General features: G+C 41.3%; 1 protein-coding gene and 1 long non-coding RNA gene across 4 annotated transcripts in view; one reads left to right on the top strand and one right to left on the bottom strand.

Annotated features, from left to right (window-relative positions):
• Window positions 1–20,504, bottom strand: part of LOC126916048 (uncharacterized) — a 121,377-nt gene that overhangs the window by 20,099 nt on the left and 80,774 nt on the right. For all 3 annotated transcript variants that reach the window (XR_007710404.1, XR_007710402.1, XR_007710403.1), the window contains exon 2: window positions 19,740–19,859. This is a non-coding gene — a long non-coding RNA (uncharacterized LOC126916048). The remainder of the gene's footprint in view (window positions 1–19,739; window positions 19,860–20,504) is intronic.
• The window catches only part of LOC126915997 (somatostatin receptor type 2-like), a 69,765-nt gene that overhangs the window by 22,544 nt on the left and 26,717 nt on the right, over window positions 1–20,504 (top strand). The gene's annotated exons all lie outside the window — the stretch shown is intronic.

The raw sequence follows: 20,504 nt of genomic DNA, 5'->3' as shown, positions 1-20,504 counted from the left end.
AAAAGTAAGGAATTTATCGCGTTACTTGTCATGTTCTTCCTGTGTAGTTGTTCAACTGCATTTGTTGTTAAATCCATTTTTCCAAACACTAAACTTTCAACGATCCACCACTTGCTGTTATATTTTCTTACGCTTCTCCCGTGTCATAAATCCGCCCCCTCGTTCTTCGGAGCAACAGTTCTGAACGATAAAGAAAGGGAGGCTGGTTTTTCTCAGCTGAACCTTCTCGAGGATCCTTAACGTCGCGAACGTAAAAACGGAGTCGACGTCGGGTAATTATTTTTAACGGCGGCGCTATTTCGGGAATTCACTCTACCCGAGTCGAATGGAAACAGGCATAGTGCTTCGTATTTTTTTCGCCCCTTTCGTCCCGCTTTTCGCGTGCGAACTGACACAGATAGCGCGGAAAGTCAATGAAGAAAAGGTGAAAGGAAGAATCTATCACTCTGCAAAGTGAAACTATTAGGGCATCTAATAAGAAATACTGTTTTATTTTTTGTCTTTGCGGAGAACGAAGTATCTCTCCCTCTCTTTCTCTGGACTGACATCGTCCTTTATTTTCTACCGAGCTACAGCTTCTATTAAACTTGAAGCACAGTTCCCATTGTAGCGCGATATTACCTTTTATTCATTAAGGCAAATCAAGCTAAGGTCGAGATCTTATTTTTAGTAAACGATTCGTTGATTCTTAAAAAAAATTTCTAATCTCTAATTTCCACCGTATTTCCGCTTCGTAACTTCTCTTAATCTGCCACTATTTTTCAATCTTCTCTAGTTAAGAAGTTACTCGGTCTGATCTCCTAGAATTCTACAGCAAAAACATTCGACTCAGCCTTTCATTCGACCAAGAGCGACGAGAATGTAAAAACGAACAGCAATATGGTAATGGCGTCGTCTAATGTCACGGATGTAATCATCCGAAAAGCACGAACGGCCGAGAATAGCGAGGACGACTGGTGACTCAACGATGCTGAAGATGGCAACGATGATCATAAGGTCGTCTCGTAAATTTCGCTTTGAAAATTAAAGCGCACTGGCTTAATTCCTCCACGCTATCCTCAATCTCTTCTGTCTATCTTAGAACGTTACTGGTTTCCCTTAATCTCTCCCTGTTTATACGAGCGTCTACGTGACGGAGAACAACTTAAGAGAGATTCGAGCGGATCGCGAGTGAGCTGAGACCTTCACGCTTACGAAACTTGCCGCGAAATCCCTTGTATCTCGCCTATCGACCGTGGAAAATTAGAAGTTAGAACGTGGGCAGCTAGCGCGTAGGTGTAACGTGTGTTATTCGGGCACAGAGGGTAGGTGAATTACCTTTTCGAGTGTTTTAAAGGAGAGGAGAGTCGTTGAATAAGGATAAGTATGCTTCTGATAAGTACCCTAGACCGTTGTTAGTTGTTTCAATACTTTTATGCTACATTCGTGTTAATTTCTACGGAACATTATGTGTTGTTTGTATTCGCTTGTTCAATATTGCGAATAATTGAGCGTCGAGTAATATATTTGAGATTAAATGCGCGAGACCTAAAGCGCAGCTAAAATAAGACCATTAATATGTTAACGACAGTAGAGTACTTTATGCTTCATTCACATTTATGTTTTGACTAGCTACTAACACAAACGATGCTCGGATATAAAAATTCAGAGACTTCGCTATCCTTTGAAAGCTCCAGGTTTTCCGCTCTTTTCAAGAATCTGCTCTTTACCGCAGCGCAAATTCGACATCAAAAACTTGGAAACATACGACGAAATATTATTTCGTCGACTGACGAACAAGATGCGCTAGCGGATAATACAGTTATCCTCGTACTTCGTTCTAGGTCGGTCAATCTTCTGCGAAACCACCGAGATCACCGAGTAATCCCTCAACATCGCGTCTCATTGGACCTCGCATTTTTCTTCAACTCGCTCAAATCTCTGAATTCACGACCTACTCACGGAAACGGCGTTCTCGGCTGATAAACCAACCGCGTTATCTTTCGTCCGAAAGCCCGATCCATCGCTTTACTCGGTGTCGCGATCAGTTCGACGAGTCACCGATATTTTTTCCAGTTAACAGCAAGTTCACGAGGCCAAGGCAGCTTGTCGAGAAGAATACGGAAGGGACAGGGTGACCCTCTACGATGCACGATGATTTATTAATGGCGCGAAGGGACACGGGTGCGGTGAGCCAAGGCTGGCAACGATATTTTCCGAATAAATATGAGCAACATCGAGAGGGATGGAAAGTTAAAAGTACGCGGTGAATAATAAAACGATATTTAAGACCGTTCTTCGCCCGTTTCCTTAAGAAGGGTCTTTCGTTGTATATAAAGGCCGAACTTGCAAAGAAGAATCTAAGAAAGTGGGTTTTTTTACCAGACGAAGTTTATTAATTTTACGTATAATGTTAAGCACAGAGCGTTGGTTTATTATCCGTTAACGGTACATCAATTTTTTAAAATTTCATAAAATTATGGGAAGAAACAGCAAGGAAAAAGAAATGTTCATCGAACTTGATAATGTCGATCGATCGATCGGAGAAGATTGCGAACGAGATATCGCATTAACGCAGCATCAGCCTATAACGAGTTAATGGTGATAAATATACGTCAAAACTCTTCGTACAAGCTTGCCTCGTTTTTTAACCCTTTCATCTTTTTACGCTTTGGTTTGCCTCACGCAAATAAAAGTATACTCGCGACCATCACTCAGTCACGTCAACACGCGACAGAGGATCCAACATAAGAATCCTTTTAAAAACTCTTCTCATACTGCACGTTCCTTGAACCTTCATGAACCATTACCATAAAATAACATGCAACACATTTCTACATAAATTTCCCACATCTTTATCGTACGCGACTTCTTCCGTTCGTGTTAGATAGAAGAAAATTATTCTCCTGGTATAGCGAAATAACGAAGCACCGAGGAGGTACGAACGCAAACCTGGTCTAAGAAGAGCAAAATAATACAAAGGCTGCAGAAAGGTGGAAACACATTTCGTCGAGAGATAAAAGAGAAAAAAGAAGGTAAAATGGCTTGATGAAAATGTCGGCATTGCGGAACGATTATTAAAAAATTTCCAAGTTTTTTCTGTTGACGGGCAACGCAATAACGGTATCCGACGTTATTCTCCGTTACGATATCGAGCCGACTGTTACGATCGAAGGGAGGAAAATAAAGGAGGAAATATCGCGAGCTGAATGAGATGCGCTTGGACTTCGTTTTCTACTCGTCGCGTCGTCTGGTTTCCCTTGATCGATGACGGCGTCCGCTTTCAAACACACCCACTGCCGACGTTTCTTTATCTAGAAGAAACTGCTCAAAGTTTGTTACCTCCCAAGCAGACGTTCTATCTTGTTCCTCGCCACTGGCAATATACTGCAAAGATGCAACATGAGATGTAATTTCGACGTGTTCGCCTTCCAGGCAAAGGATCCTGAATATTTTATTCTTCAGGATGCAAACGGGGTTGATGGATGATTGCTTCGATGAATCATACTGATAAATTTATTTGTACGATATTCTCCTTGGAAGTTAACGTATAGAAACGACTGAGATTTGTAAATTTTCACGCCGAAGCTCTTGAATAGAATCATTATGGTTTGTATATTTTTTATAGCGAGTAATTTGAAGAAGATGGAGATCGTTCGATTCGTTCGGAATCGATGACCTACCGTATACGACCATATCGTTTCTCATCCATGCCATAGACGTTAGGTCAAGAAATTCGCGTTATCGTTATCAATCAGGAAAATAAGATAGCGCAAAAGTATGGCAGAAAACATTACGTTATATTATTACAAAGTATTATATGTTCCTATATAAAGGAAGAATCAATTTGATGAACAATTCACGACCAGAAGCAACATCGGAACTTTAAAATCGTTTTTAGAAATTGCTTTCTAATTACAGACCCGTCTCGAACGAATCGAGCAAGACAATCGTATAATATTTCTCTGTTAGCAACTTCTATAGACATCGTTCGGCCTAACACGCTAAAATCATCGAAACTCAAAAGCAGCAACCAGAGGACAACGCTACGTAAAACTTAACAACATTACACCTTTGAATATCCCGTACCTGACGCGAGTGCCTGCCAGGGTCTCGTTGGAGCAAATTTTGGCGAAACTTTGCCGCCGAAACAAAGTGCAAAGGGGAAATTTCGCAAAGAGATTTTAATTTACCGTTTTATTGCGAAACCAGGCGAGCTTTAACCCGCCAGTTGCACAAAGAATACTAGTTTGTTTTAATGACGAGGCAGCGTACAGTAGTCCTCGAAGACTGCTCGTAGCTTTCGAGATAAGTTTACTCGAGAGAAGCCCGGCGAAGAAATTGAAACTCGTGCAAATATCACTTCACCTCGATTAAAAATGTGACGACGAATGCAAGAATTAAATTACGCGGTAGAAAAGAAAATACATTGTCTCGGGTACATAAAGCAATTATTTTTGTAATTTTCTCTGGCAGCATGGCGCGCCACGGTACCTTTAACCTCGCGAGATGAGCAAGACACTTCTGCCGGTTTATCTCGCAACGCTTTGTCCCCATACCCTCGGGATATCTATCTTATCAGACCGTCCTTTGTTTTAGTCGCTTTACTCTCGTCTCGGACAAAACCCGAAATTTGTAGGACTGGAGGAAGAGAAAGGGCTGCTTAGGCCAGTTCGAAAAGCCTAGGCTCTACTTCACGTCGCAGACGAGCGAGCTAACCTTCGTCAAGCGTTCTTCTCGTGTCCGGCAATTTTCCCAAGTGTCTGCTGCGCGTTATTGTTTCCTTTACTTCGAGCGACATTTTTCACGCGGCCAAATCAACGCGAAATTCGATACAAACCGTTGAGCATAATTCTTTATTCGCAATCCTGGTAATAAGTGTAATCGATTTCCGGGTCTTTTTATACTCGGCGTATTGGCTAATAAAAATGCAGTGAGTTACAAATGCACGTGCCAGGAACTCTCCTACGTATAATTTCTCCATGCTGCTTTCATATCGATAGACCACACTTTGACATTCTTTCTCGACGATCGTATCGGTGCATCCCGACCCACGATCATCGAACAAATTAGAATCTCGAGGACCCTTTTCACTTAGAAATTTCTTCAATCAACGACGCAATTAACTATTACCATTACTATATACCATTTACGCGGAGGTTGAATCGCTAATCGAGGTAATTTTCTGGCGTTGTCGTCGATTATCTCGCGGTAGAATCCCTGTGTTCCATTTCTCCCTGGAGTCACGATCAGTACACCATGGTAGAAAATGCGCACGCTGGCTTTATTGTCAGCATGCGCCGGTACAGCAGCACTTTCAGATAACAGAGTTTCCAGGAGGTCGTTGCCGGCGGCGTCACGTAGCCGTACCACCATTGTAAGAAAAGTACTTTGCTCGTCCATGTACGAAAATAACGCTGCCGGTGCTGGAGAAACGGAACGGTGGTGACCCAGAGCGGCTGGCTTGTCGTGAATCCACGACACAGAAAATTATGTATCCGCCGGAAGAACAGAGAACGTCTGGTCCTTTGAGTGGAGGCAAGGATGTCTCGTGGAATCGTGTCGGGACGATTAAACATGCCTGTCTCGACGACCCTGTTTCCACAAATTTCTCACCTCCACTCCGTCATGGAGAATTTTGACAAAGGCATAGTTGATATTTCGTTTCGCTCATTACTATTTTGTAAAATCACAGGATCATATTCGTATACAAAAAATATTTTCACGAACAAGAAGAACGCGTACAAACGATAAATTGAACGAGGTAACAGATATTTTCTCGGCGCGAAGACGATTATAAGAGAAGTTTATCTTAGAACAAAGGAAATAACGAGTACCGAGTGACACAAATCGTTTCAGGGATGAGATTCGCGGTTAATAGAGAAAGAAATAATGGAGAAATCAAGTTTGAGTATATTCGGACGAAGGTCATTTCAAATGTGCTTTGCTGCCCATATTTGCTTTCCTGCCGCTATCGTTTGTCCGACCCTTTTTCCAACTCCCACGTTTCATTTCTCGCTTCTTTATGTCCGATTGAAGACAAATATGGTGGGAAGAATGAGAAGGAGAAGTACCATAGCGGAAGCTATAAAGCAACAAGGAAGTAGGATGCTCTACTTACGTAAAATCTGGCCGAACTAACGACGACCAATACTACTGCAGCCTCGAAATAATTTATTCTTCGTTTCTATTTGGTATTCGTGTACGTAGCTCGTTCGAATATTCATCGAATCGACTTTTCGTCAGCTCTTTGTCCGAAAGTCTGGCAGTAGGGACAAGCTTGCGCTCCACGAGGAGCATCGTAGAGTTCGTAGACGGTTTGTAAAAGATTCGGCATCTCGCTTCAAAACTCGAGTTTGCAATTAAGCGAGTACTCCACTTTTTCTTTGTCTTCGTAGGTTTTGCATCTTTTCCACGCTCGACTAACGTGATTTCAAAAGATCTGTAGACAGATGTGCACGCAGGAATTGACACTTGAGGAAATTAACTCCATCAGTTGGTGACGCGACAACCGGAATACAAATCGAGTCTCTCTTCTCCCCCTCTGTAATCCCATACGTTTCGAAAGATGCCGAAGAACAATTTAATCTCGAGCGACATTTCCTGGAGGATTGGCGCGAGACATCGATATTCGTATCGTGCAAACGATTCCCGCAGTTCAGATTGGTACGTTCGACGGTAAAAATACGGAACTGCAAAGCGAAACGTACAACAATTATTCAATGCACGTTGCAGAAAGTTAACGAATTTGTTATCGACGAAAAACGTGACATCGGATTTAGAACGTGTCGTATCGTGTTATATCTCTGTTGATTCACTTCACAGAAATTCTACCGAATACTCTGACCAATTCGTGTAGGTGTCGATAGATTGGCAAGGGATTTCGAGGAAAGTTTTCCATAGAATTTTGTCTACTTCCTCCGCGAATATAAAACATACGAATAAAGGCCATCGTCGATCGTGATAAATATACGCGCGAAAGAGGGTGGGATCGGAGATACATCGCATTTAATATCTGTCAAGAGATGTCAAACGCAGGCAAACAGCACCGAAACCTTTCGCCTCGAGGAACGCGTCCAAGGCAGCAAATCACCGAGCAAATGGAAGATTTTCACGGGTGACGGTGACAGTCACAGAACGGCCACTGTTAACTGCGTGGCCAGGCATATCGACATCAACAGGTCCTTTCTGGGTGTGGCCAATGGAAACGCAAGACCGAAGGCCAAAGTCGTAGGTGGAATTAGTCGACGGTCAGCCGATAAAGCCAGGCGTGTTCGCACTTTGATGCGGCGCTGACCGACTTTACGCCACGTTTCACCGCGGCCGTCAGAGTGACGGCCACGTAGAAAGGTGGTGCCTGGTGTTCGACTATTAGTTTCATTACCACGTTTCAATCGAATTTCGCTAGCCCCGTGGCGTAGACTTAGAAACTTAACATAGAAACGTACAACCTTCGAAACCCGTGTCCCCGATCCTTTGTATCCTTTTGAAACAACCTCTCGCTGTTTATGCGAGCCTTTGCTCGCGCGCGTGCTCGTTTACGTCGGCTAATACCGTGGCTGTACCCTGTTATATTCAATTATTTCGTCCGACACTTTCGTGACGAGGCTGACGGCAAAGCGGAGCGTTGAAAAATGAACGATGACAACGGCAAAGAGGGTGAAAAGAGAATCACACGAGGGAAAAACGTAAAAAAAGCATCGCACACCACTCGATTACCTGTTTCGTGCAACCTGTGCATACACGTTCGTTGTGTACGTCGATTAATTAAAGATCCCGTTAATTGGTTGAAGTACGTGCGAAAATGTTTGTTGCTTCGGCGATCACCGACAGGGGAGTAAAAAATAGAAAGGAAAGAACCAGAGGGGAAAGAGGAAAGGATGAAAAGCGAGATCACGCGCGCGCGCCAGTTTGATATTCGCATTCAACGGAGCACGAATGGCGGCAGTTTTCCAGCTGTGAGCCACCCTTCTCCGCGCGACCACCCTTCGCAATTCGTATCACGCCGCAAAGGTTAAATCCCTGGTTAGAGGAGACGTGCACACGGCCAGGCGGCCGTGACCGCCACAGAGACGCCAAATATCAGCGATCCGAGCGACACATGCACGACTAGATTACCGACAACCAACCGATGACTGCCACCCCGGTTGCCTATATTTGCCCTGAGACACGGAACAATATTTATTTCGCGTTATTTCCCACCCTTTGTTCGCGCACACGCTGTTACCTGCTAATACTATTTATCATTTTCGTGGCCTGATTTCTCTTCAAGGTTCTACCAGTTCTAATAAGTTTGCGTCGTTTATTTCTTTATTGTTTAGGAGCTTACAATTCCAGTAGCATTTCTATATATTTGGGTTGGCAACTAAGTGATTGCGGATTTTGTCATTAAGTGGTAATGACAAAATCCGCAACAATCACTTAGCTGCCAGCCCAATATAAACACCGATAGACGATCGATTTTGGAATATTCGCGATAATTTACCGAATGATAATTATCAGCAAATCGACGAAAGTAGCTATAAATCTTTCCTTCGTAATTTTGCAACTTTAAGTCAGATATTTCTTGCGCGTGATTTTCGAACAGGGAAACTTTGGAACGTACGTTGAAAGCGTGTCACAGATCGGGCATTTGTTCGGTGGTGGAAAGCGATCCGCCTGACCATTTTGCGAGGATGGAAATGAAGTTGGCAGAACCGTCATGAAAATTTCGGTCGTGTACAAACGTTGGTACGATTCCGTGGTATGGTAATGACAAGTCGAAGAAAGGTCCAACCGTACGGAGTTCAAATTACGGAGCCTAAAAGCCAGAAGGGGAAGGAGGATCGAAGTCACAGAAACCTACATAGCGAGTTAACGGGTCAATGACAGTCGTTTAAGGAGTAGAGCAATAAAGCGAGTAATAAAAGAAAGAAACGTGTAAAAATGGCGTCGTAAAATTGGAATTATCGAGCGTTGATGTCGTTTAACCCCTTAACGCCCAAGTTCGTGTCCTATATGGATAGCAATTCGTATGTATTTACTAAATTTATTTACTCTCATAATGAATATTGATGATCAAAGGTACTTTAGAATTTCTGATATAAATATACTAGTACATTCCACCACTTTGATGATTTTTATTGTTCGTAACTCTAATTACCACTCTAGCGATTAGCGAAACGCGCATAGAAAGAAATAAAATATTGCTAAATCTGTAATTAAGTCGAAGAATAGTGAACATGTAGGGATTAAATATGGATCTATTAACGTGTGTGTGTGTGTGTGTGTGTACATGCGTTAACGTTAAGCAAGTAACGATCATCCGTCGATTATATCGAAACGACGTCGATCACAGATTTTCATTCTCACGATCAGTAAATAACGAAGCAACGATGCTTGTTATATACAAGGGTAATAATAATTTAACGTCAACATGGCCACGAACGTTGGCGTTAAATTATTACTCTTATTATACGGTAACGCGTTGACACGCCACATGGTCATCGTTCCAAACGATATGCCAGCGCGAGGAAATAGTTGTCTGGCGTAATATCCACCGTCTGCTTATCATTCGTCACGTGAAATATTCCCAATCGAGTGGCGTTATCGGTCGTCTCTTTCCTCTATGTACATTTACCGATGACGTTCCACGCCAGCGCGACTCACTTTTAGGCTCGATGATCGAACTTCGTCGCAGATGTTTCTGACGTTGAATCTCGATCTTTCATTCTTCTAATTTCAAATCTAAGTGCATTTCTTAAAGTGAATTTTCTTCTCGACAGCTATATCCTTTGCTCCTTCGTATATCTTCCCGTAATACCTGATCAATCCACGATCAGACGTTTCTTCGCGAATTGGCAAACTTTTATACAGAATATTCGTACAAAATTGGACGAATCGAGACGGTAGACGATGTTTTATTCATCTCGAACAACACGTATTTCTTCGATCACTTGATCCCGTCGCGAAAAAGACCTCGGGTGTTTGTCGTTCGATTTTCGGAAATCAAAGGTCCACTTTAACGTTCCATTTTCTAATCGGAAGAACATCGAAAATTTTACGAGTCGATCGTGAAACGACGTGGACGACACAACGCGCGATTGTTCATTATCCCGTTCGACGAGCATATGGGTCAACGAGGGTTGGAACCATTTCGCGGCTGTTTTCGAAATTTTACGGAACCACGTTGCTTTTAATCGGACAAGCCAGCGCCGACAAAAGCGTAATCGTTTAACAAGCTTGCCATGTAATTGACGCGCATTAAACGTTTTAACGAGCGACGAAACGCGATAAGATATTATGAAAATTTCATTGGAACCTTAATCGCCTTAGCGATATCGACGTACTTATCGTTCATTCTATTCGATTTTCGCCCTTTGTCCAATCGTTAATCCCCTATTTGGCTGGTGTCGCGTTTCATCGGTGTCGAGTAGGTCTAATTGGTTCACCGTGCCGCGTCTAAAACGTTGGATCCACGTATGGCAATTACGCGACCGCCATCTGCTCCCATCTGGCCTGAACGTGAATCGCACGATGAAAAGAACGTAACTAGGGCCTTTGTATATTTTGCACGGAAAGTTTCGATGCTGATAACCGTGTCTGTAAAGAGGATTTTCGTAAATATAGTAGGAAAATGAATAGCGAGCTATGCGAGAAGAGAGCAGGGTGATTAAAAGTACAGTGGAATTTTCCATTGGAACGAACTTTTAATTAGTGCTTGATTAACTGAAGTTTTCTCCATCAATCTGCCTGTTTGCATGGAAATTTTTATTCGAATCAGAAATCGAATCAGAAAATACGTAGAGAGAATCGGCGAGGTTTCGATCTATTTATTAGCGTTCTATTTCAACCTGGTTTCCGGAAAAACGTATCTTTCTTACTTTGTGCTGTCGTCCTCCTTCAGTCGTTACAAGTCGTTTATCCTTCGGTAAGTTCGAATAAATGGATTTCTACGGTATGTTGTAGTTTATCGAACCTCAGGACGAAATAACCATCGTACGATCTCTGCGTTATTTCTTTTCGAGAGATTCTTCCATCAGGAAGAATAAGATAGATTCAACGGACTAAAAATATTCTATGTATTCTTTGTCTCTACGCTAGTGTATCGAAACCATTAAATTATAAGTATAATATAAAATACAGACCGCTAAATATCGTGACATGATAATTCTGATTCATTGCATTTTTCGTGCAAACACCGTGACCAGGCAAACAAATAAATATTATTAATGGAACGTAACGATACTCGCGAATATTTCATTGAGAATAATTGAGCGGCAACACGGACAACGGGAAAAGCGGAGGGATTCGAGTGACGATAATTTTATTAACCGACTTATGAGCGCGACACGTTCCAAATTTGCCGAATAACGATGAATTTTCCCATGGAACCGGTACAATTTCGCGCGTTTCCTATAAATTTCGAGGCAATTTATTTGTTACCGCCAAACATCGACTGGAGAATGACGGATTAAAAATCCTATCAGTCTGCTTTCACGCGGACACGTTGATAGAATATAAAGCTGGCGCTCGCTACCCCGGAAATCATAGCTGTGGGACGCGAAATTACCGGTGTAAAGCGTGCTCGAACAGAGAGATGTCTTATTGAAGCTATAAAATTCGCGATTTATTACAAACAAGTTCGGGGAACCGTAAATGCCTCGAAGATCCTCTCCAAGTTGGCTGCAAGACCTCTTCAAGTTGAGAACTTTTAACGGTCCACATTATTGCGTCGCTCGAAGGCAACTCTGAATTCAGTTGCAACTTCTATTGTAAAGGACGTTTTGGGAAGTTGGCGTCCAACTTCAGCAACACGTAGTACTCATCGAAACAAACAGAAAAAGTCTTAATAAAGCTGGCTCTAAACATCGTTATTCATTTCAGAGTTACGAGACTTTCAACGAAGCATTTCCTACTTGCAGATGTTACATGGCAAAGAAACGATTGGTCATGCGCAATTGTCGCACGATAACGAGGCTAACGTTTGTTTCGACAGTTTATTCGGAATTCTCGTCAACTGCTTGCAGAACTTCTCTTCTAGTCCAAACTTTCTGAAACGCCATGTATTTAGGGCGAATATCTTGGCCAAGTCTGCAGAATATTCTATTTTCACTGTCAACAAGAAAAATTTCAGCGAGAGAGCCATCGCGCTTTAAAAGAGCGTGCTTTCTTCGTTAAGCTTCCTGTTTAAGCGATTTAAACTTCGCCACAGAGTAATGTTCCCTTAGTCGCCTGGCGAAAAAGCAGCGCTTCATAATCTCGTATTTCCTGACGAAACATCCGCCGGCCATTAAGTTTCTGCGCATTTGCATATCGGATAGGGCGATCGAGGTTCAGCCGTGTCGAAAGAACATTCGTAAAAAAGTTGACGAATCGATCGGATGATGTACGAGACTGTGAATAATTATAGCTAGATCCGTCATGGTGTTGCACGTCCGACGTTCTAATTGATTTTCCGTGATCATTGGCGTTCGAATGCTCGTGGATCCGACGTAGGCGTTCGCGAGGCAAAAGTTTCGCGAAGAGAAAGAAAAAGAGAAACGGCGCGAGTTCCCGGAAGAAACGAGGAACGCCTCGACTGGGATGCCGAAACGCTCGATGTAGACGATCGATCGAGCGATCGTAACGATTTATCACTGCGATTTATCAACACGCCTCACCGACTTTTCTTCTTGTTACGGTACATTTACTCTGGTAATTATCTCGTCTTCGTACCTTTCGAAGAGTGGCGCGTTGTTAATTGTGTAAGAACGCAGTGGAAACAATGTCCTGGAGGAATTTAACGAAAGGGTGAATTCGCAATCTTCTGCAACGTGACTGATTGCCTTTTATAAATAGATCTTTTTACAATGATTTATCGATTAATGATACTAACTAATTGACAATGTCAATCATCAGCTGCATCAAAGAAATTAGGATTATTCTACGATATCGATCGGAATCGAAATCCAGAATTATCTTGAACTTTGATACGTCGAGTCATTTAAACCGAAAGTAGTCAAATTACCAGCACCGATGCCTCGTATTACGTCACAGGCTGTCGCGTCCGTTGACAACTCAACAAATACACCTATGGAGAACCACGTTTCGTAAACAAGGTTTCCATTTTCATGAAACTCAATCGGGCTGCTGGGAACGAAACGCCCATCAGAGAATTCGAACTTCCTCGAAGTTGGTAAAAAGAGATCCCTTTTATGAGGGCTGATAAGAAAGAGACTAAAAAGAAGCGAGTCTTTGTTATATCGGGTTTGCTACTAATGGAGAGGCAGCGCACGAAGCGTAATGGATTAGCGAGATTTCAAGTGTAGCCATTTCGATGAAACCCGGTTTAGAAGCGATAGCGTCCGATAAACAAAAACAACGACTTTTCTTAGCCTGCAGTTTTGACGTCAGGCAAAGACAAAGCGATCAATTTAACACTGGCTTCGTTACAACAGGGAAGAGGTTCCCTGAAATTTAACCTTTCTATTCTTCCATTATTCTCACGATTAAAAGAGAGAAAGCCAGGCGATATTTTATCCGAATAAGAATTTTTACCACTGTCATGATTGCTGTATTGAAATATTTATGGACTCTACGCTTTTATCTCTTAACCCATTAAGGTCCAACGTTGCGTTAATACTACATTTCATTTGCAATTTTTTTTTTTTCTGGCCAATTTACATTATCGAATTCTATCATCTCACGTGACGACTGTGAAAAGTCGTTCCAAGAATCCGCTTCATACATTTTCGTTGCTACTCCTAGTAATTAAATTTTAGAATTTCGACCAACGTTGTTAATTAGTAAATTATCGTACAAGGCATTGCAGGTAGTAAATATTCGACCAACTTGTAAGATCGATCACTTCCATAAGGAGATTAACAAAAATTATCCCGCTCCTTCCTTCTTCGTATAACTTCTGGCGGAAGTTTTCAATAGAGGAGAGAGTTAAAAGAAGACTAATCACAGAAGAGAACACGTGACCGGCCACGAACGTTATCAACGCGAAGCTATCGAGCTCGATATAAGAAGCTTCTGTAAAAGTGGGTTTATTGGCAATTATTCGGCGAAGGTGGGATACCGGTGATGAAAGACGGCTTGTGTCAAGAATCGGTCGGTGTCACTTTTATCGTCCGTCATAAAAACCACTGCAGGCTCGCGGCTCGTTGACTAATTCGTAAATAAGAACAACGCAAGACTCTATATACGATACGGTCGAAATTATGCATGGTTATAAAACGTCGTAAAAGCCCATCCCTTGACCTGGAAACTCAACGTTATCTGCCGTGAAACGAAACAGAAAACGAACGAACATACCTCTTTTAATTCGTCGATTCGTGGAAATCGAATTACAAATGATCGGCTCGCACCGAGACGCTAAATTCATTCGTGTAACAGTATTTTGCGTTACTCAACCGAAGAAATTGCAGTTTGAACGGGGACACCTAAATTGAGGTTTTAAACTGGCGAGCGCCCTACTTCCAGCATGATCTTCGTTCTTTTTCTTCTTTTCTTCTCTCTCGAACACCATGTAGTTCTGGGGATTACGCGAAAGTCGAAAAAGCAGCAAGATAATTAAGGAGGTTCTTCTAGCCTCTTGGTCTATGAAATCCTAGCGAGATTCACGTGCTTCCGATTCCGCGTTCGAATTTCAGAAGCAGAAAAGAGGTGCTTGAATCGGACGTTCCGATAAATCCAATTCCCTCTCCGCGATTATAAGAGCGTTCAATTTATCTTAAAATCCCGTCGTTTCAAACATCCCGCTCATATTTTAAAGATCCTCTCGTTTTTCAAGACTCGGATCTGCTTTCCGCTCTTGAAACTTTCCGAAAGCTCGCGTTCATCCGGAAATCGCAGCGAATTTCCAAAATGAAGAATAGCCAGGATAACCGTGCACCTGCTTCGCGCATTCGCTCCTCGCGAAGACGAAACCCTTCGAAACTTCCGCTCGCGCTCTTTATTCCATCTTTCGCTCGATCCTTCCTTCAATAAATTCCACAACGTTAGCGTGTATTACGTAACTCCGTGTTTCGTAGATGCGGGTAAATACCCGAGCCGTACATATCTGTCGAAATAATTACATGTAACAGTTGTTCCTGTTCTCTAGAAACAGTCCAGCAACGAGTGTTCGCGAAAGATAAATGGTCCTCGCGTGTTTCGGTGTGTTCTTGGGGTTACTTCCAAGACCACCGTGTCGAACAGCAACACCTATGTCGTAAGTATCTCGCTCCTAAAATACGTTCACCGGTAGCGAAAAAATGGCCACGCGGTAGTCAGACGACTGAATCTTATTCTACTGCAAATATAAATGTCACTAAATTTGATATTTTACCGTAAAATTTGCGATATAACGTAAACGTAGTAGAATTCGACTTTACGTTAACAATTTCTTAAAACATGGGAAATCCCGTTTGTTCGTTCGAACGAGTGTAAGCTTGAAACGCGGAAATACGAGGATAGCAGCAAGTTTAATTTTGCAAACATTGTTCAGATTCAGCTTTTAGAAAACCTTCGTCCGAGTTGTTCGACATATCGTTCGCAACACGGCAAAACGTAATACGTCATTTTTACGGATCAGTTCCAATCAAACAGCGTTTATTGGAAGACATTATTCGCTTGGTAATTATAAAAGTACACAGAACAACCGCAATCTGTAATACAGCGTATCGTCGAGTTAACGAATATTCCTCATCCACCTAAAACCGAATCGCGTTTATTTCCGATGTGGCGAGAAATCGACCTCGGTCCAGTTGTTATTCCGTATCGAACCGACTGCTATTAAACGCGCGTGACGATCACGTTCATTAAGTTGGAATTTCTTTCGCTCAACTTTTTGATCCGCTGTAGATCGTTATATTTTTAACATATGATCGGTGTGTTTGTGTATGTGTATCAGTTGGTTAACGAGATAGCGGATGAATTTCAGAATTGGCGCTGTTTCGCCCGAAAATTCCACGTAATCGAGTTTCATTTTTGCACTCTAAAGCCTTGCACAATATGTACCGGGTGATTTCACCTGCATTATTTAAATAAAATATCGACGTTTCTCCTCTGTTAAAATCAGCGAAGCGCATCGAAATGGAGTTATTCGCTAGCTCTGTTTTATAAATCAATGAAATTTTCCCAATATATTTTACATTTATTTATATCAAGCTTGCGCCTATCCGCTCGAATTTCGACCGATCGCATTTTCATTCACAGATACCCTTCTGTACCGCTTGCGTCGCTTATAACATTTATCGCGATTTCATTCAACGAAAGTGTGTACTTTGGATTTAATTTCAAGTAATATATGAAATTTTCTCTGTAATTAAACGCACATTTCATCGCATTCAGCACGATTTTAGGATTAATCTGACGACATATTATACAGTTACGTGTACATCAGAGTAAAGTAGAATCGTACTCATTGCCGCTTGTGTCACGTTTTCTGATGTATGAACTTGTGCAGGTAGATCATTTTTTTTAAGAATTGAATATTAATCGTGTAACTGGATAACAAAACTGACAACTATACACGAAGCGGAATCGATGTTGGCTTCTGAAACACTCGTCATAGTAACATACTCCATCACACAACATATTCACCATGTCGCTTCCGAAAGTAGAAAGGGAACGAAGCTGTCGGACATTATACCGTAACAAACGAACACAAAGATCTCCACCAAAGTTCAGTATCATGGTTGTCGTAATTGTGTTTGATATTCATATTTCAAGATTGCAGAAATACTTTTCTCCTTCAGACGGACAGGGATGATTTTTAAAAACGGAGTTATTGCAATTTTCTCGTCGGAGAAGATTTCGAAATTCGAGTTTGACGATAATAAATTCAACCATTGGGTTCAACCATCTATCCATCCATGTTGATGTACATATCTAACAGTCTGACGGACTAACAATTTTCATATTGTCTGCCTAACGCGTCGTTCGAGTATAATCAATCTTGGAAACGAAAAACAGCCGGAATTCGCTATGCCATTCGAACGAGCGTACGTCTATTCAAAGACGCGAAAGAAGGACAGATGCGTTACGAAAGAAAATTACACAAAAATACTCGACGGATATCGGATTAAAAAATTCTTGCCGAGAGATACGTCGCAGTCGAGGCCATCGTGAAATGGAAAACTCATCAACGGCTTTCGTTAAGCTGTTGTAATCAACTTTGCCGACGCTTCACGGTAGTTATTGATATAATACATTGTGCATGTGCAGCGTGCGACGTGTATCGAATCGGGAACAGGTTGTCTCATTTAATCAAACGAAAAAGTAAAATCGTGTTGCGAGAGGACGCTTTAATTATTAAGCTTTCTCCCTCATTTTATTTCTTCCATATTTCTAATACTTCTTGCATCCCTTTTATCGCGGAAGTTCGCTTCCTGAAAGTAATGGCAATCATAGAATCGCGACACTAACTAGAATTACAATTAGTTACAAAATGCTATTAATTTGATTGAAAGAAGATTACAAATGAAATGAAAGTCCACATACTTATTTCATCAGAGACTATTACAAGTCCTTTTATTATTTTTATTATTATTTATTATAAGTTCCTCCAATTACCGTTCTAATATCCATAGTTCTAAAAATATGAAGAAAATCCGAATCGATAACGTATTCAAGAATGCCACATTGTCGACGAATCATAGTGGAAACCTCATCGTGCAATATTAATAAGATGTTATCGGTACGGATGAGCGATGCATAGACAAACGCAAAATCCTTCTGTTGAGATTATTAAATGTATAAAGAGAGAAAACGCGTGGATAAAGTGTAAGGTACAAAATATATATATTTAATAGAGAAGTGTAATAATAAGTAGGAATACAATTTGAGCTGGTCCAGATCCGCACGCTAACAGTGTCACCTTATAACTGAAAAACCCCGAAGCCAACGTCGCCTGTCTATCGTTTATGGTCTGCCTTCGTGCCAGTCTTTTGTCTATATGCTGTCGATGGCTTGAGCGCTTGAGAAAACTGAAAAGACCAGATGTAGAGTTTTCGTAGAAGCGGTGACCACTTCAACACCTTCGTACTGTGTTTGTCACTGCATCGTTATCAGCGCCGTCATCGTCGCTACGCTCCTCTTTTCTTCTAACGCTCTTTATCTTCTTCTCGTAATGGCAGCTTGCGTAACACCGATGTTATCTTACTACGCGATTGAAAAGTTAGAGAAAGCATGATTCGTTACTTCCAACTAATGGCGAAAGATTTCCTGCGATTCTTTCATCGTTTGGCTAGAAGAAAACTTATGAAAACTTTATTTGAAGAGTCGGGCAAGACGATTGAGATTCCACGGGATTACGAGAATTCCTCGTCCGTGGCAAACTCGCTACAGGATTAGATAAAAGTTATTTTTTGAAATATCGCGGCAGTGAGATTTCGCGCGATGACGAAAGATTGAGAATCGAACGAACGTTCGTGCTAAATTATCGTTGCAGAATGTGCAGTGATTCGTAGAACGCACGTGGAAATTGAGTTGCATATGTCGGCAATGAGTTGTACGCGTCAGATATTTAGCGAAGAAATTCTCTAAAAGGTTTTTTGATATATCGAAAGACGAGCTCGTTCTCGATGACGTTGAAGCAACGAAATTTATCAGCAATAACAGACCACTCTCGGAGAAATTGATCAGTTGTCCAGAGGAACGTGTTGCGATCTTATCGAGCAAATCCTAGAATTGATCGTAGCCGATGTCGTGGTAAAATTTAAGACGAAAAAGGAGATTCGATCGTTCCGCGAGATAATCAAAGACTGCAATTCTCGCCAAGTCAGCCCTGTAAATTAGTTTCTACCATTTACTGCTGCTTAATTCAGACAGGGACAATCTAACCTGGCAATGAAACGCGCTCTTCGATAGGTCGAGCAATTCGTTAAACATGGTCGAGTAAAATCAAAGTACTTCAGAGTTCGATTCTCACACTCCGGTTGCATGCGAGCAAAAGTATGCTAAATTACGTCGAAACGAGAAAATTATATTTCGTCGAAAGATCGTCAGTCATCATCGGATAATTCTGTTCTTCGAATAATTCGTTAAATCTCGATTTCGTCTTAAAAAAAAAAAAAAAAAAAAAATTTGAAGAAGTACTGAACATGCAGAATTCTAAGAACCGTTCAACATCGATTTTTCTTCGTGGAATTTATACGGAAAAAGGTAACCAACGGTGAAGTTTTACTAAATAGCCGAGGATAGCGGAAAGCAAGTTATTGTGTCAAAAATATTCGTCCACGAGTAATGGCCTTTTTGTCCCGACGGAGCTACCTCGCAGGAACCGGAACCCGCTGTCACGCGCAGCCCTCGAAAGAAATTCTTCCTTTCCTTTTCCGGACAACCTTCCCCGGACAAGTTAAGACACCGTAAATCCTGCTGATCCTCCAATGAATAGCCATTGTTGAAATAATATTTGGAAAAATGCGCGTGAGAACTGAAGCACCGAATGCAACCTAATTTTTTGGGACAAGAATTTTTCAGAAAATTTCCGCGAACGTCTTATAAAAGATTCTGATAAAGCGGGAAAGGACATAGGCAAAAATTTACAAGATTATGTGGAATTGCGATATAAGATAAAGTTAAAAGGTTCAGAACACAGGATGCCAGCAGGCAAGCTCGGTTTCCAGCATGCATTAAATGAAAGCGTTGTCGTTTCAATCAGATTTAAAACGTTCCCTGTAGCCCTATCAGAAAATACATTATCGCTTGGTAGGTGACAGGATGCATTTTTGGGGACGAGAAAAGGCAAGAGGTCGAGCCATACCAAAAGAGAAAGACCTAGAAAATCGAGTTATCAGTGAGGTATCTACCTTTCTTTTCGCTATTTTATTTCACATTCGCTGCGGGATATAAATACGTTTATGTCGTCTCCTTCCTTTTGTATCCCGCATCCTCAACTTCAAGAGATTTAACGTTACTTAATTGAGAAGCTTCTTGAAAAAAGAAAATAGTCTATAGCTGGACGAACACTCGAAACATTGGCAATAACACTAAATTTTTCCATTACTGGCTTCGTTGTTAACTGCCAGTTGGAAGTTACACGCAAAATTGCTCGTTTATAACGATCGGATAACGATGACGGCAGACCAGTGCTTTTCTTTTTATCATAATCTTCAACATTTTTTAAGAAATTGTGTATTACTCTACGATTTCATCTTATTACTTTCGATATGTTTGCTGTTGTTGATTTGGTTAAAGAATTTGCTGTTTTTCAGACTCGTTTAATGTTTTTCCGCGTCCCATATACTTAAAATTTATATTGTACTGTAATCTTTACTCGTTGATAGATCATGAACTACTCAGAAATTTCTAAACGTATTAACAGAGTGTGCCATCATTTCGTTGTTGAAATAAAACAATTTTTTTTGTTACACACTAAACCTCATAATATTTTCAATTATTTTCCGCATATCCTGAGCTCATAATGTTTTGATATTGTACGTTACAGACAGAGAAACTTTCCACGTGTCTCTTTGACGAGGAGTGTAATTCAATCATTACGAAGTTTGTATTTATTCATATAAAAAGTAGAAGATTCTTTAAGAACTACCGTAGCTATCGATTCAAACGCTGCC

Source organism: Bombus affinis, chromosome 5, assembly GCF_024516045.1.
Source record: "Bombus affinis isolate iyBomAffi1 chromosome 5, iyBomAffi1.2, whole genome shotgun sequence".
Taxonomy (NCBI): Eukaryota; Metazoa; Arthropoda; class Insecta; order Hymenoptera; family Apidae; genus Bombus; species Bombus affinis.
The sequence above is the reverse complement of the archived record's forward strand: the minus strand, read 5'-3'. Positions and strand labels throughout refer to the sequence as shown.